Source organism: Trachinotus anak, unplaced genomic scaffold (genome assembly GCF_046630095.1).
Source record: "Trachinotus anak isolate AG129_WGS33_773 ecotype Australia unplaced genomic scaffold, CSIRO_AGI_Tana_v1 ptg000028l, whole genome shotgun sequence".
NCBI lineage: Eukaryota > Metazoa > Chordata > Actinopteri > Carangiformes > Carangidae > Trachinotus > Trachinotus anak.
In genome coordinates, this window is record NW_027273879.1 from 16,443,168 (window position 1) to 16,458,204 (window position 15,037).

The following is a 15,037-nucleotide window of genomic DNA, read 5'->3' on the forward strand; positions in this document are numbered from 1 at the left end:
ATCAGTACACCTAGAACACGGTGTGTCTGCTCAACATACTGGGTAGGCATGGACTGCACGCTAAGCTCGCTGGTTGATAATATCGTGCCTAAACATTTCAGATTTTGCAATTAAAGTTTTGCATCATTAGCATGTAGCATTTTAGCTTGCACAACGGCATGTCATTGGTGTTTGAAAATAACAGAAGGGCCAGGGGAAGGAAGGGGAAAGCTGCAGCCATCCAGTGGGAGGGCTTATCTCAGCAGTCCACATCCGCTGAGTTGGACTGACGCGCCTGTAACTCTTGTGGCGGGCTGCTGGCTGTGGGGTTAACCTGAGGTGGCAGCAAGCCAAATGCTCTTGAGTAAGCGGGTTCAAGTTTAGGCCCCGTGACCCTAAAATGATAAGGTGAGGGGTCGTGGAGAAGTCAGGAAACCATTGTTTTTAGAAATTCCAATTATTTGGTTATTTAAGTGGACTGGGGCTTGTACACCCCCCCCCCCACCCTGCCTCTCCTTTCTGCGCTCCGAGGTCTGCACACCATCATCCGATTAACCACATGTGTGCTGGCCAGAAGGAGGTAGAATGATACATGTAGAGAGCGGAGGAGGTAACGAAAGGATGTTTGAGATTTAACTTAGGTCTGGAACATAAGTTACCAATTACACAACACAACGTGGAAACTGTAGTAACTGAGTCACTGTTTGTAAAAGACAGTGGTGTAGTGACTGTGACCTTGCAGAATCATTTCCCTCCATTTCTAAGGGGAAAAAAAAATTACCTTTGTGAGGCCACTGTGTAACTTGATATTGGAGGATTTAAATTTTACAGCCTCTCTCAACCTCCACTCTCCGTTCCGTCGGCTGAATAAAAAGCGCACACTGTAAACAGACCTTGGAAATCTTGTGCTCCCCTTGCAAGAGGCAACGTGTTTATTTCAGGTCCGATTATTCTACTTTTCTGTTACATCGCTGAGGCTGAGCTTTGTCTAAGCACAAAGCACTCTCCTGTGAATCTATTATCTCTCCAAATGAGCAGTTTAAGATGCTAGCCTCTATCTGACCTCCTCCTGTCCTGGGTCCCATACATACTGATAAACCACGCATGTGAGCCCTGAACAAGTATCTCTTTAACATTGAAGCCCACTGTTCACCACACAGACAGAACTTAAAAACTAAATTAAATTTGCAGGTGGATGCATCTATTAACATGTGACTTTTGATTGACTCCTCAGACTCACATGAAGACATTTGGGCACGGTTCACCGCGGTTCTATAATTGGCGCTCGTTTTAGCGAGGGTGCATTACTTGCTGTGAAGCGTGCCAATAACAGGAGGACACTCCAACGCTGGAGTCTGTATAATCAAAAGATTTGTCTGTGTTTATGTATTTGTTGAGGTTCACCCTGTGTTTGTATTCGGAGAGGCGAGGACTCATTAGCACCATAAAGTACCAAAAAAGTCTGAAGAAATGAACAGAGGGAGGCAGTGCAGCAAGGAGGGTGGTGCACAGAAGGGGTGTGTGATGAAGGGATTGTGATGGGTGTATAAGTGCAGCAGAACAAACAGAGATAGAGTACAACTCAACAAACATCAGTTTATCAAAGAGAAAGGCCTCCCAGAGGATTCGGCAGGAGGCCCCTGTGAGTGCAGTGCCAACTCTTGGCCTGACTCTGTGCCTCCCTGCCTCTCTGGCAACAGTGGTGGATTATCTGTGTGATTCTGACCTTCTTGGACCGAATGCTGTCACATGGAGAGCTCAATGCCAGGGGCTCATTTGCGCATAATAGGTCTCAAACAAAAAGTAGGAGAGGATGAGCACAACAAGGGTGTTTTCTCATCTGGAAAACAATTTTATCTCTGTCCCCTTTACTGTAGCCACAATTCCAGCGCCTTTTTTTTTTTTTTTTTTTTTTTTCTTTTTTACTACAACTTTTCATGTAATTCCTGAGGCCACATTATGAAGTGGGCCTCTTGTTGGAAACACATGCTTTTCAGTGTTTTTTACCCTTGGCTTTTGGACAGCCAGTTCCCTTATATACCCCATTCTTTACTCAGCCAATACCACAGAAACCTTTTCCTTCCATTTAGATGCCTGGAGTCAAAACTAACCAAAGAGAAAGAAGGCAATGCCAAGAGTGAGGGTTTGTAAAAAAAAAAAAAAAAAAAAAAGCATCATTTGACACTAGAGGAAACTATAAAAGCATGCATTTTTTGATCATAGAAACGATGAACGCGGCATGACTCTATCCTCATAAATCTCTTTTTATAGCACACATTTCGCGATGTGAAACGATTATGCGCATTAGTTCCAATCTTATTGTTTAATTTATCCATAAAATCATCTATCACATTACAACGACTGTACAGGGGGTGTGTGGTACTCTCGAGAGGGGCTTTGCTATGCTTTTTTTCCTCCTCTGCCAGTGTGATCAATTGTGGTGTATGTGGCATTACTCTTATCCACAGCCGTGATGAATGGAAAAGTGATTCTGCCGCATATGCCATTTTCATTCAAATCAATACTGTATGTGTAGGAATAGAGGAGAGGGCATCTTCCTTCATTCCCACTTATTCCTTTCCGTATGCACAGTAAATGTTACGACTCAGATTCACAGTATGCATTTTATACAATAAGATAAAATACCTTATTGTTTTTTTTCACGTAGCTACATTTTGAAGAATGAAAAGAAGTTCAATAATGATGCAAAATCATTTATCCAAATGGTGACACTATGGTGATTTTGCATTTTTCGTGGGTGGAAAATCTGGTGTAAGAGTAACTTAACACCAGACAATGTATCACTGCCCTCTCTGGTTGAAAGTTTCAGGTTTGTTGGTCATGGTCAGAAATGTGCTCTCTTGCACCTGTGACCACACCCATCAGTGATGTCACAGTGTACTGACACACCCTAGAGTACACTTCTACATCACTGCAGCAAGGTAAATGAAGAAGGTCAGAAAAAATAAGATTTTCAGGGGGTATTAAGTTTTTATTTTAAAAGATTTAACTATGCTATGTAATTATCTGAAGTTGCTGAAGCACTTCACTGCCACTTTGAAGACCAACTGCGTCACTGCGGCTGTCCCACTTCAAAGGCTCCCTCAAATGCGGCCAAGAAATGCAGCCTTCTTTTCCGGGACAACGAAGAATCCAACGGGTGGATACTTCACGAGCCGACCTATCCCAAGATTCATTGCGCAACAGTAATGAAAATAATATGGCAGCAAACAAAACCAACAGAGAGCCGGGGGATTGTACTTTTAAATGTAAGTATTGGGTTTCAGTTCAGTGAACAGCTAACGGCACAACTGTTAAAACCAAGGGCCTTAAAGCCTCAAGTTATTATGAAAAAAGGTGACGTGTTGTCAAGGTTTGCACAGTACGCAACAGTAAGGACAGGCACATTTGGTGACACAAACCGAAAATCCTCTGTAGACCGGAGCATCTCATTGCTGCACCGAAGAACTAGCATGACCATGTAATGATTTATTCAGTCTTACTTGAAGACAACATTTTGCAGCAAATTTAGACCAGGCCACTGTCAACCAAATTTGATTAAACCAAGTCTTCATGAAGCAGATTAGTTTAGTAAACAATACTTTCCCAAAAAAATTCCCCATGTTATTTTTAATAGTTAAATAGCTACCTGTACTACATAACAAGGACTTTAAATGACAACACGTGAAATAATCACATCAGCACTGTCACCTGCACACAATGTAATTTATTATTTCATTTGACAATAACATACAAGTTATAAGTGCTTTTTAAAGAAATCCAGCTTACTATTATACAAAATAAATGTACAAAACAGTACTGTAATAAATAGTTGACCCATCAATGGGGCTGTGAAGGTTATATACATCTTCAAGATAGAGGTAGAAACAGTGAAAGTTTGCCTCTACTTTGTATTTCTACTTTTAGTCATGTAAACTGAAAACCTATTTTCAGCTGTCATGATCTCTGTTTGAGGAATCCTTTCTGTTTATGTCAAATGCAATGCAATGTATAGTTGATCTTTATGTTGACCTTGGTACAGAACTGTATTGGTCAGGATCTGGGGCACACACAGGCCCTGTTTAAACTACAGGAAAAACAAATGGGGGGCTTTCAAGATGACGAAAGATTTTATTAAAGTAAACGTCAACCAACCACCATTTCAGCCGACCCAAGCTGGATTCAAAGTCACATCCCATTTGTTTACACAGGTTGTTTACACTGAACGAATGGACCATTGGTCACTGAAGTTCCCTGTACAGCTGTATGTGGCACTGCTAAAACACAGGCTGCTGTAGGATGATACATGTATATGAGTGACGTGCTTAACAGTATTCTCTGTAATTTAAAAAATATATATATATATTTTACCAAATGAGGTTAAAGGGCATCTGATCAGTTTTGTCAATATGTTTGTGTCCCTAGTTTGTGTCACAGTTTATGGTAAATCAGTTGTGGTCAAGGTATGGTTAAACTGAGACACCTAAAATTACTATAGAGCTTTGGCAAATAAAATAAAGCTGGCACAAATACACAAAATAAAATTTGCTTTTGAATTGTTTAATAATGTAACTGTAAATTCCTTTACATTTAACTGCATCACAAGTAGCTGTGTAATCCCAATAAAGATAAGTCCTGAGAAGAGTCCAAAAAACACAGAATGATTCACACACACAACACACAACGACAATAAAGAACACAAGACCAAGGAATTAGCGTGCCTCCATGTAGTGAGGTGGTGCAGGATACTGGAGATTTCCTCCCATCACAGACCTGTAATTAATGTTTAATGCCCATTCTGTTTTTGCACATTAAAAAAATGGCAGAGATGGAAAAGTTAACATTTCGAAAAAAGAGGGGATGTGATAAAGACTAATGGAAAGAGATTTTCCATCAGAAACAAGGGAGCCTTCTTGCACGTCAGCCGGCTCTTTATCACCATAGTAGCTGATAAATACACAACAGGGTGCACATGAATCTCATAAGGGAAGCAACAGTGGTGCTCTAGTGCTCAATGTTGTCTTGTCATGTCCTTTTGAATATATTTGCAAAGACTAGCTGATGCATACATCTATGCACTGACTTGAACACCGCTAAAATCTGACTCTTGCACCAACACTGTAATTGTAACATTACAGTTCCCTCTCTCATTTATTCAGAAACACAGCACTGTGCAGGGTTTGGAGACACACATCACAGTGTCAGACCCACTCTGGATTTCTGTGAATGCTAATTATCCACGCTCCTCCTCAACAGCCTAAGCTGTATGTCATTTTTGAATGCACACAGACCAGCACCCACCCACCCACCCTCTCATCTCAATGTGTTTGATTCCAGTACTTGTAAGTGCAGCTCCTTAGGGGGTGTTTGGCACACAGGGGGGCGGATGTCAGCTTCCCAACACTCTGCCCTACATTTGTTGGGGAAACAAACATTTACTGTGGGGAGAAGGGAGCTGTCAGTGAGTATCAGGGGGTGGAATGGGTAAAGGAGAATGATGATAACTTCATCAGGGCCGAGCAGATTGGTTGCTGCGAGAGGATGGATGGAAGGAAAATGAAATGAGAATTGATTGTGGGGATGAGATAAACAGAAGGAGGAAGAGACGAGACTGTCCTTTAAAAAATGAGCCCATAGGTCGTCAGCACAAGCAGCTCATTACGACTCATACTTATGCTTCATTGTCAGGAGACCTGTGGCAGCCATAGTAATTACGATGAGCAAAGGAAGAAATCAGGTGACGCAGTATAAAAAGCAACAAAACCTGCATTGGGAGGAAGTTGGGGAGGATGGAGAAGCACAGCACTTACACACAGAACGCCACTGTAAAGTTTTTGTTTCTTACTCACACTATTATGACAAAGATCCACTTCACCCGCCAATGGTACAGCCCTACAAGTAGTTTGACAACCATGACAACAAAGGTGTGGTACACCAATTGACCTGTGGTTGTTTAAGATGGAGGACTTTCATAGCAAAGACCTTTTAAATGTGATTGTTTTGGTCACAATTAGTTAATGAAGAACAGATGATTAATTCAAAACAATTTGAATCAGTTATCAAAATGACAAATAAGTTATCAAGCAAAAGAAGTGGGGATTTGTGGCTTTTTCTGTTTTATTTCATTGTAAACTAAATTCTTGGGCCATGGGAAATGGTGTGGTGCATTTTCACTATTTTATAGAACAAATGATGAATTAAAAAATAATCAGTGGTAGCAGTGGTTACAGATTGTCTTCGTGTGTGTTGGTCTCTTTAGCCCTCTCTTCTTTTTTTTAACATTATAATAATTCTGTAGATGTCTTTGATCTGCTGTGCTTCTCTGTTTGGCACCATGTGGCTTTTGCTTCCTGCTGCGAGACAGGGTCCCAGTATTGGCTAGTTGTGAGAATGATCAAATTAAAACTAACAGGGATAAAATAGCCTTGTTCCAGACAAGATGGCAATTAATCTCTAACAACAAATACACTCTGCATCCCTGTGGAAGGGAGGAGAGCCTGGAGGTCTGTGAAAACTGAGGTTTGACTGTGCACAGGCTGGAAATTTCTTCACATACTACTACTCTTTTCTGAATTTAAAATTTAATATGTGAGTGAAGATTTTTCTGCACAGTTTCTCCTGCACACCACTATCAATTTGAATAAAATATACACTATTTAATTCACGCTTTTTCAGCAAAGCTGTTGAGTTGAAAGTTGGAGTTGAAATCATTGTAAACCGGTAGAAGTGACTAGTTTAGGCAGTCATGTGTACTGAAGGCACTGTAACTGCGAAAAACAAGTCACTTTTAGTTGTTGTGTAACAGTAGATGAATCACCATGTGCATGATTCATCCAACAGCACACACCTCCGCTCCAGTCCACATCTCTGATACAAACGTCAGCATATTAAACCAAAAGCATGATGTCATGGAGACAGTGTCTTCACTTCAATGTTAAAAATTATAGAGATCTTATTAAAAGCAGCGCCCGGAGGCTATTTTCGGGCAACTTAAAGATGTCATTGTTCATTTTTTTTAAAGGAAAATGTTGTAGTACCTCACCCCCCTGCATCTAATTGTAATGTTTTTTTTTTTGTATTGTTTTCTATCTAGCACTACACACAAAGACACGGGTGAATATACAGTGGGTGATATAGCCTGCAAACATCAGTCCTTTGTCATCCTGCTAGATTCTTATCTGCTTTCAGGTGAGCTCCTGTATAAAAGAGACGGAGTATGAAAGGCAGAGGAGGAGAGACCCCTCCTCTTTAATGTATTTTTTCAATCACTCCGGGGTACTCAGTCTGTCACAGCAACAGCACAGTAGGAATGAGATTTTTCTTGGCAGCTTTTCACCTCTCTCTCAGCAAGTTGGTCTCAGCCTGCCATCACCTGCTTCAGCTTGTTGGCCCTCCCTCAGTCTACTTGAACAGTATGTTTGTATCCTGTTTGTGTGTGTGTCATTTTGAAAAAACCGAGGGAATGGTTTTTTTCAAAATGACACACACACAAACAGGATATCAATATCACTCCATGTGCACACATTAGACTTTCAGTCATCATCCAGCCAGTTTGTTTTCCTTGATTCAGTGTTTGCAATCATTGATCCTATCACAGTCTTGGCATCATGAAATGAAAATGACACTGTTATTGGTGTGGATGAGTGCAAGTGTATTTGCTAGTTTCAGACCAACGCAGTCGGCATTTCCCCGCCCAGCACCCCAGTTGTTCACAGAGAATACACTGTATGTTGAGGCGCATCACTATCCTGAGGCAACAGGAAGCGATTGCACAATTGACCAACAAAAACCTGGTCTAAAGTCAGAGACACAGTTATCTTACTGTTATTTTAAGGACACAATGGCAAGATGGTATCATGCAGAGGTGGGTGTACAACGCGCGTACACTCTGCCTTATATGCATAAGCAGAGTGTGCTGAAAATGCGCTTCAGATGTTTAAATAAGTCATGTAGAACGTTACAGTACAGAAGGTCGGAGCATTGTTTGTGGTATATTGTGTCTTGCAAAACATTGCCATGTGTGAGTTTTTCCCCCGCCCAACATCAAGTGCCTGCTCTTTGTGGGAACTGTTGGGTTTTTCTCTATAGCAAAGTAAGGTATTGAACTTTCCCTGTAAAGAGCCTTGAGATAATGTATATTATGATTTGGCGCTATACAAATAAAAGTGAATCGAAATAAAATAAAATTTAATTGAAAAATGAGGCTCTGCAGAGAAGTGTTGTTTCTTGCTACTTGGTAAATCCGCCACAGTGCTTCTGATTCATGATCTAGACTAAATTAGTCCCACTACAGTTTCATAATGAACCAAAAATGTATTTACACTTCTTATAAAAGATGCCTGACGTTGTGATTCGTGCCGTTGCGTCTTTGTAGAGCTGCACAAAGCGCATTGATTGCTCGGCTCTTCCTGGGCCCTCGGGCACACAGAGCTGCTGCATGCATGTGCCAGGACTGGATTCACTGGTGAGTCGCAATATGTAATCAAATCTAACTCTGCATGTAACACTGCGCCATTATAATAGCAATCTGCCAAGATGCAAGCACACCTGACTTTTAGAGGGAATGGGAGATGGAACTCTGATTGGTTTATTGCATGTTAAGCCCAAAAGACTCTCATGATTAATTTGCAGGCTAGTACATATAGGTACAACCATTTCAAGCAATGCACCTGGTGACCCTTTTTTCTACTGTTGAAAAAACAAAAGTGGATATGGATAAGCCCTAAATGCATTTGCACCACACACTTTGGACTATGTGCTTTGGACTGATAAAATACAGTCCCAGAAGTCTACATCCATGGTTGCAGCTCTGTGAGGTTGTACTGCTTTGAGCTAAATGCTAACATCCACATGCTAACATGCTAATAATGATAATGCTAAGATGCTGCGTGATACGTTTAGCAAGTGTGTTTAACATGGCCATTATCTTAGTTAGTTTAGTGTCTTTTAATGCTAGCATTTGTTATTTAGCACTACACACTACGCACAGTTGGGAATGATGGGAAGGACAGTAGTAGGATCACCAAAAGTTATATATAAACAGTTGGTGGTGCTAATTCTCCAGTTGGGTGCCATTAAACCACTGTAGTAGAAGAAGGCACAACAAGATAATTAAAAAAGCATCAGATGAACAAAACAAGGTGCAAATGTGAAGGAAATATGGCATTTATGTGTGTTTCTTGTATTAGTTTGGAGAAGGTTAGTCTCCTCATCACTCCACACAGATCTGATGCTTTTATCTGCTGGAGCGGAAGATTCAATGGCTATTCAATAAGTCTTTTTTTTCCATTGCACTTGGCACATTTTGCTTTTCTGTGCATTAAAAACAAGTGAATGGAAACACATTTACCTGTAAAAACCACATCAAGCGCATGGCCATGGACATATGTGGACTCTACTACATGTTTCAAATAAAAAGAATGTTATTTTCCAAAAGACGACAAACATTTCTGAGAATTCAGATAAAAATTAAATCTAGGAGGACAATAGGTAACCACACAGAGGTTGTTGGTTGCATATTTAATCCGGAAAGCAATCAAACGTGAATCTTCTAACATGAGTTACTGCTAAGGGGTAGCATTTAAAACATTTCTGAAAATGGACAGCTACTCCTCCACCATGAGCATTCACTCAGCACGTCAGTCAGTCTGTTCTTATTAATAGACAAAGCATCTAGCATATGGGGGAGAGAGTGGATGAATTATAGCATTATGATTACCTCTTTCCCTCTGCCCTACATTTGTGTTTTGTCATCCCTCTGTCATTTTTTCCCTCTGCCCAGAGCTGGAGAGAGTCCAAAACCTTTAGAAAGCTGCCTGCCTCACATGCAGAGACGACAGTTGTTGGGGTGTCTGGAAACAGCTAACTGGTGACGGATTAAGAGATTTTAGAAGTAATCTTCCAAAGAGGAAGCGCCTCTAGTCATGGATATGCTGTCACCACTGTTATTAATAAAGACATAAGGGATTAAATCAGTAAAAGTTCTGTTGCGTTTTACAAAGCAAGCACTTATTCAACCAGTATCCCCACCCTGAACATAGTGTACCATTGTGTGTTGAGGTTTTTGTTCTCCAAAAAAACATATGGAATAATATACCCTACATATTTTGTTACTTCCAGACTGTTTGATACTTAGTGATGTGTCACAAATCTGTCGTATTATTCCTAATGACTGTACCTGTGAGTAGACTATCAATCTTCTGCTTTTTACATATCACTCTGTGACCAAATAAACTAATAATGTTTCATTGTTTTGATGTTTTTTTTCAGTTGAGATGAATCTAAGGACACAGGAAGCAGCATAGGAACCAGACCATTTGGAGAGCTATTTGTAGCTCATTATATGTTCATTAGTGTTCAGTAGACTCATCATGGTGTGCCCCAGGGGAAACTGAAAGATTCACAGAACTTTGGCAGATGTTAAATTTTAATCAGAGGGGTCTAGACTTACACCATGCAAGCATCCTGAGCTTGAAGCGTAAGAACTTGGTCTGCGTGGTTCCAGTGTATCAGCACAGCAGAGACAGACCCATGGGAAACAGTGTCCCTATGCAGTCAGCACCAATGTGTACATGTTTGCTGTTTAGACCAATGGCTATTATTTTGCATATTTTCACCAGAGGATGATGTTGATGGAGTTGTCTACTTACACACTCTAAGGTTATAAATTTGTTTGGGTTTTAAAATGAACTGCTATATTACAGGCGTGAACACATTTCACAACTGAATAAATACATTTTAAATAGGAATCCCATAAAGGTCTTTTAAGCAGTTCTGCCAAAAATACACAACAAGCCCAGGAATATGATCCAGTATCATGTTATCAAGTTCTTGTCACAACTTCAGCCAGGCTTTAGTTTTTCATTTGTCTGTTTCCTGTTTTGCCACACTAACTCTCATGTGATTTCAGACTCTGCCACTCCCTCCTGCTCTGCATTACCTGCTGATTTCATTCACCTGGCCTGCCCCGCCCCCTCACTCACCTGCTCCTCATCAGCTAATCAGCCCTTAGTATATGTACCGGTTCATTTCCCTCAGTTCTTTGCCAGATTGTCTAGTGTGTTTACCTAACTCTCCAGCATCCTATTATTCTGATTCTGATTCTGATTCTGATTCTGATTCTGATTCTGATTCTGATTCTGATTCTGATCCTGATCCTCATCCTACCTGTTTGTGTCTTGACCTGCCCTTTTGGACTTTGGACATTCCCTTTTGCCTGCTCCTACTGGATTTGTTTGCTACACGGATTGACTACCTGGTTTCACCTCGGCTTGTTATTAAACACTGTTCCTTCACCTGAAGTGTTTCTGTGTCGTGCTATTGGGTTCTTGCCTGCCACTTTGTGGGACCTGACAGTTCTCATGATCGTCTGCATACACATCCACCAGGCACAGCGTGTATGATTAACACTTAACAATTAAGCAAAGAAGAAAAAAAAAAAAACAGGTAATCGTGAAATGAAAAGGCTATGTTTGGCAAATTATTCTGAGATCCTGGTAATTACTTGGTATCAAATCAAAACAAGTTTTGTGTGATCACCCACCCATACTTTCTACGATTTCATGGTTTTCAGGTTGCATACCATCTGTTTGTGTGAGTTTGTGAACTGGGAGAAACTGGACACAGTAGAATTTGGAGTTGATTCCCAGTGGGACTGGTAGTATTAGCAGCCATTTAACATTAGAGGGATTAATTTGTTTAAACGTTGATATTGACACTAACCAGAGCGTTGATGTACTATGTAAACATAACTCAATTGTTTTAGGCATTTCATCATATCAGCACTAGCACAGAGGCATTCAGAATCACATACTGTATTATTTCAGTTTATAGTCTAAACTGTGTGTTGCCTTAGAGCACATTACTTCCTGCGATGGAACCCCACTACTTCCTCTTTCTCTTTGCATTATCTATCTGTTCTGGCTTGCAGCACACAGATTGAGAATGACAGGTGATTGCACCCCCGTCTTGAAGTCGGGATGAGGGCCATTACCCAGCTGTCCTTGGGTGGGCAACATCCATCTCCCGTAAGAGGCATGACATGGCCAAGTGAAGGTGATGATGTTATGAATGAGGCTGGCTGGCAGCACAAGGTAAGGCTGGCTGCTCTGTCACTCAGGGCAAGAGTTGATAGGTTCTATGCACACACAAGGAGACAGGCCTTGGGAATGGAGGCAAGGTTAACCTGAGTGATATCTGGATCTGATATGGAAGTGACCATCCTCACTCAGGACATGGTAGATGAATGAGTAGTATGAGGATGCCCCGGTAAGTCCAATATGAGGAAACTATGTGGAATTCTTGTTATTCATGCACACCTGTACGGTAGAGTAACTCGCTGACAGGTCCGTGCTTGTTTCAGATTTCATGCCCTGGCTATCAACTATCACAGATAATTGGCATGTGAGAGAGACAGTAAGAAGGGAGATATCCCTCAGCAGAAAATCCTATTTTGCTTTAATGCCTCAGAGGAAAGTAGATTTTAGTCACAGCCAAGCAGCGTTTGATCTGCTATGTCCATTCGTTTCATTGCCTCTTCTGCCAGGGGAGCTTAGATGAGCTAAACTGGTGATGATGCCACAGCAGGCCGGCATTTTTCATCAGCCTGTTCTAGACAAAACTGCCCACCGATGGCAGCCATCTGGACAAGAATGGGGTCATTCACTTCGGCAGCCAGTTCAGCCACTACCACTATATTATATTTATAATATGTATTTTTAAAATTTAGGTCATACAGCAGAAGGAATTAGATGTCAAGAGTCTGCACTGTCAAACGCTTAGAGGACATGCTTTTCCTTCTTTCCTCTTCCCATCAGATGTCCAGCACTGGGGTCCTTTGAGGTTGCACTGCAACAGCTGAGTGGCTGTCACATGTTGGGTGTGGTGGACGGAGGCTCGTCTGAAGCAAAATGGGCAGACGGTGCCTGATTCTCTTTTCAGAGAGCCTGTGGCTGATGTAATTGAAGTGGGCAGAGTGAGGACGGGATGATCCCCGCCCCTCACAGAGACATAGTCATCTCCCCAGCTCTCCTTCCCTCCACCGGCCTGCCAGGCAATAGAGCTGTCGAGTAGTGAGTCTACTAATGGAACACCCAGCTGGCTAGAGACTTCATCATGCTGCAGTGAATTATTCAGCTTCTAGAGGGCTCTCCCCAAATTATTTAAAAGCCCGCTTTGGCGTTCAGAGGAACAAGGCAGGGCCCAAAAGAAGTACTCAGAATTTATCTTTCAGGTTTCCATGAGTTTCCTTCAAGCCCCTAAGCCTGAAATATAAACTACTCTGCAAGCTTTTGCCCTCAGCAAAAAATGATCTGATTGTAGCCAGGTTTAATGAAGCTGCTCAGAATTCAGGTTTGCCGAGGAAACCACCTCTATGTATATTACTAGAATGCTGACTTATACACATGAGATTATGTAGCTGGTTCTGTCTAAAAGATTTAGCACTTAACATTTCAGTTGTAAGTACAGTTCCTTTGTAACAGAAAATAAGTGCACGGTAATTGAGCCCTGATTACAAATATACTACTGTTCTATTCTTAATGTCGGTGGATTTGAATGATGTAAGAGACTATGGGCAGGGACAAATACCAGTCTGTACCAATCATATATGTCCTTTCATAGTGAAATCCCTTTTCTAATGCAGGATGTCAGGCACAGTTGCATCCTGCTGCAGAGGACAGCCTAGATTCATCAGTCCTTCTGGGTAGGTGTCCTGGCCAGGATGACTGATTGGAATTCCATCTCCATATACATCACACTCGATCCTCGTCCACTCAGCAAAGAGCGGATAAATCACTCCGTCTGGGCCGTCCCTCAGCAGGCCCCAGAAAGCCTTTAATAACAGGCTCAAGCTGCCTGCAGTGCCGGCCCCTGATTGTTTTGAGTGAAAACAGATGTGGTTGCTTGCTTCACAGTGCAGCCTGTTCGACAGAGGTTCTGCACAGACCTCTGTCGCAAGCCCCTCGCTGCCATGTTGTCTTACTAAAACATCCGGCACCAATAGGAGGCCACCTGAATTCCCTCCCCGCTCCCCATGGCCTCCGTTATTCCACATTGCCGCGCCCCATAGCAAGAAAAGGAAAAAAAAAAGAAAAAAAGTATTTCAAACAAGGTGGAAACAGGCTTCCCTCTCCACCCTCGTAAAGCCCACTTGAGAGTCTGGGTGAACACATTCATGCCCCGAGGCCCTGATGAAATAAAACACCAACGCCATGCCCTTTATGTGAGCCAAAAACACCGGCGATGTTTATTACATCTGACCATCTGGGTTTTACACGTGCATGTCTGCTGGACACAGCTCCATACAGCCGTGCACTCACACATAGGTCAGAGGTCCCGCAGACAGCCGATAGCTCATTAGCTGCGTTCAACTTAAATGCCAGAGACACGTGATTGCTGTAAATTGCAAGAATGCTTCTACGCTTGGAGCAGAAGAGCAGGTACTTTCCCTCCTCCTGCATTTAGAAACATGTCTCTTTCCTCCCCTCTTTTTACAGATGACAAAATGGTCTCTCAAGAGGAGACAAATGCCTCTGCAGCAGGGGAACAAACCAACAGCATCTCCCGCAGGGTCTTCAGTGACTGATACTCTCCACTGATTTGTTTAAACAGTCTCAAATGTCCCCCCCCAGCAGTCCCCATCCCACCCCAATCTCCTACCTCCACTCTCCCCCAGTTGCACATGTGGTGTGTGCCCTGCCAGAGCCCAGAGCGGTGGCCGAATCCCCCCTCAGGCCAGAAGTTTTAATCAAAGCAGTATGGACCTATATACTAACCCTGCCTTTAAAGATGATAGATGTATAGAGGCCTGGCTTGCCCTGATGGCCCCTCCCCCTGGCATACATAAACCCACCAGCCAGTTTGTATTTTCCCTTTATTCTCTTCTTGTCTAATTCGTTTCTCACACCACGTCTTTCTTTCTGACTCAGCTGCTGGAATCCATAGCCACAGTCTGTCCCACCCAGCTCAATGTGTTCTGTTGAATCAGGAAGGAAATATTTACCCAGTGCTGGTGTGAAGGGGTTGTGACCTCCAGGTCAAACTGGAGGTCAGGATGTGG

General features: G+C 42.1%; 1 long non-coding RNA gene across 1 annotated transcript; it reads left to right on the forward strand.

The window, feature by feature from the left end:
- Positions 1 to 635: 635 nt before the first annotated feature.
- Positions 636 to 11,592, forward strand: LOC139611906 (uncharacterized). The gene is made up of 3 exons (XR_011686383.1): positions 636 to 3,248; positions 7,073 to 7,167; positions 8,354 to 11,592. It is a non-coding gene; the product is annotated as an uncharacterized lncRNA (long non-coding RNA).
- Positions 11,593 to 15,037: the final 3,445 nt, after the last annotated feature.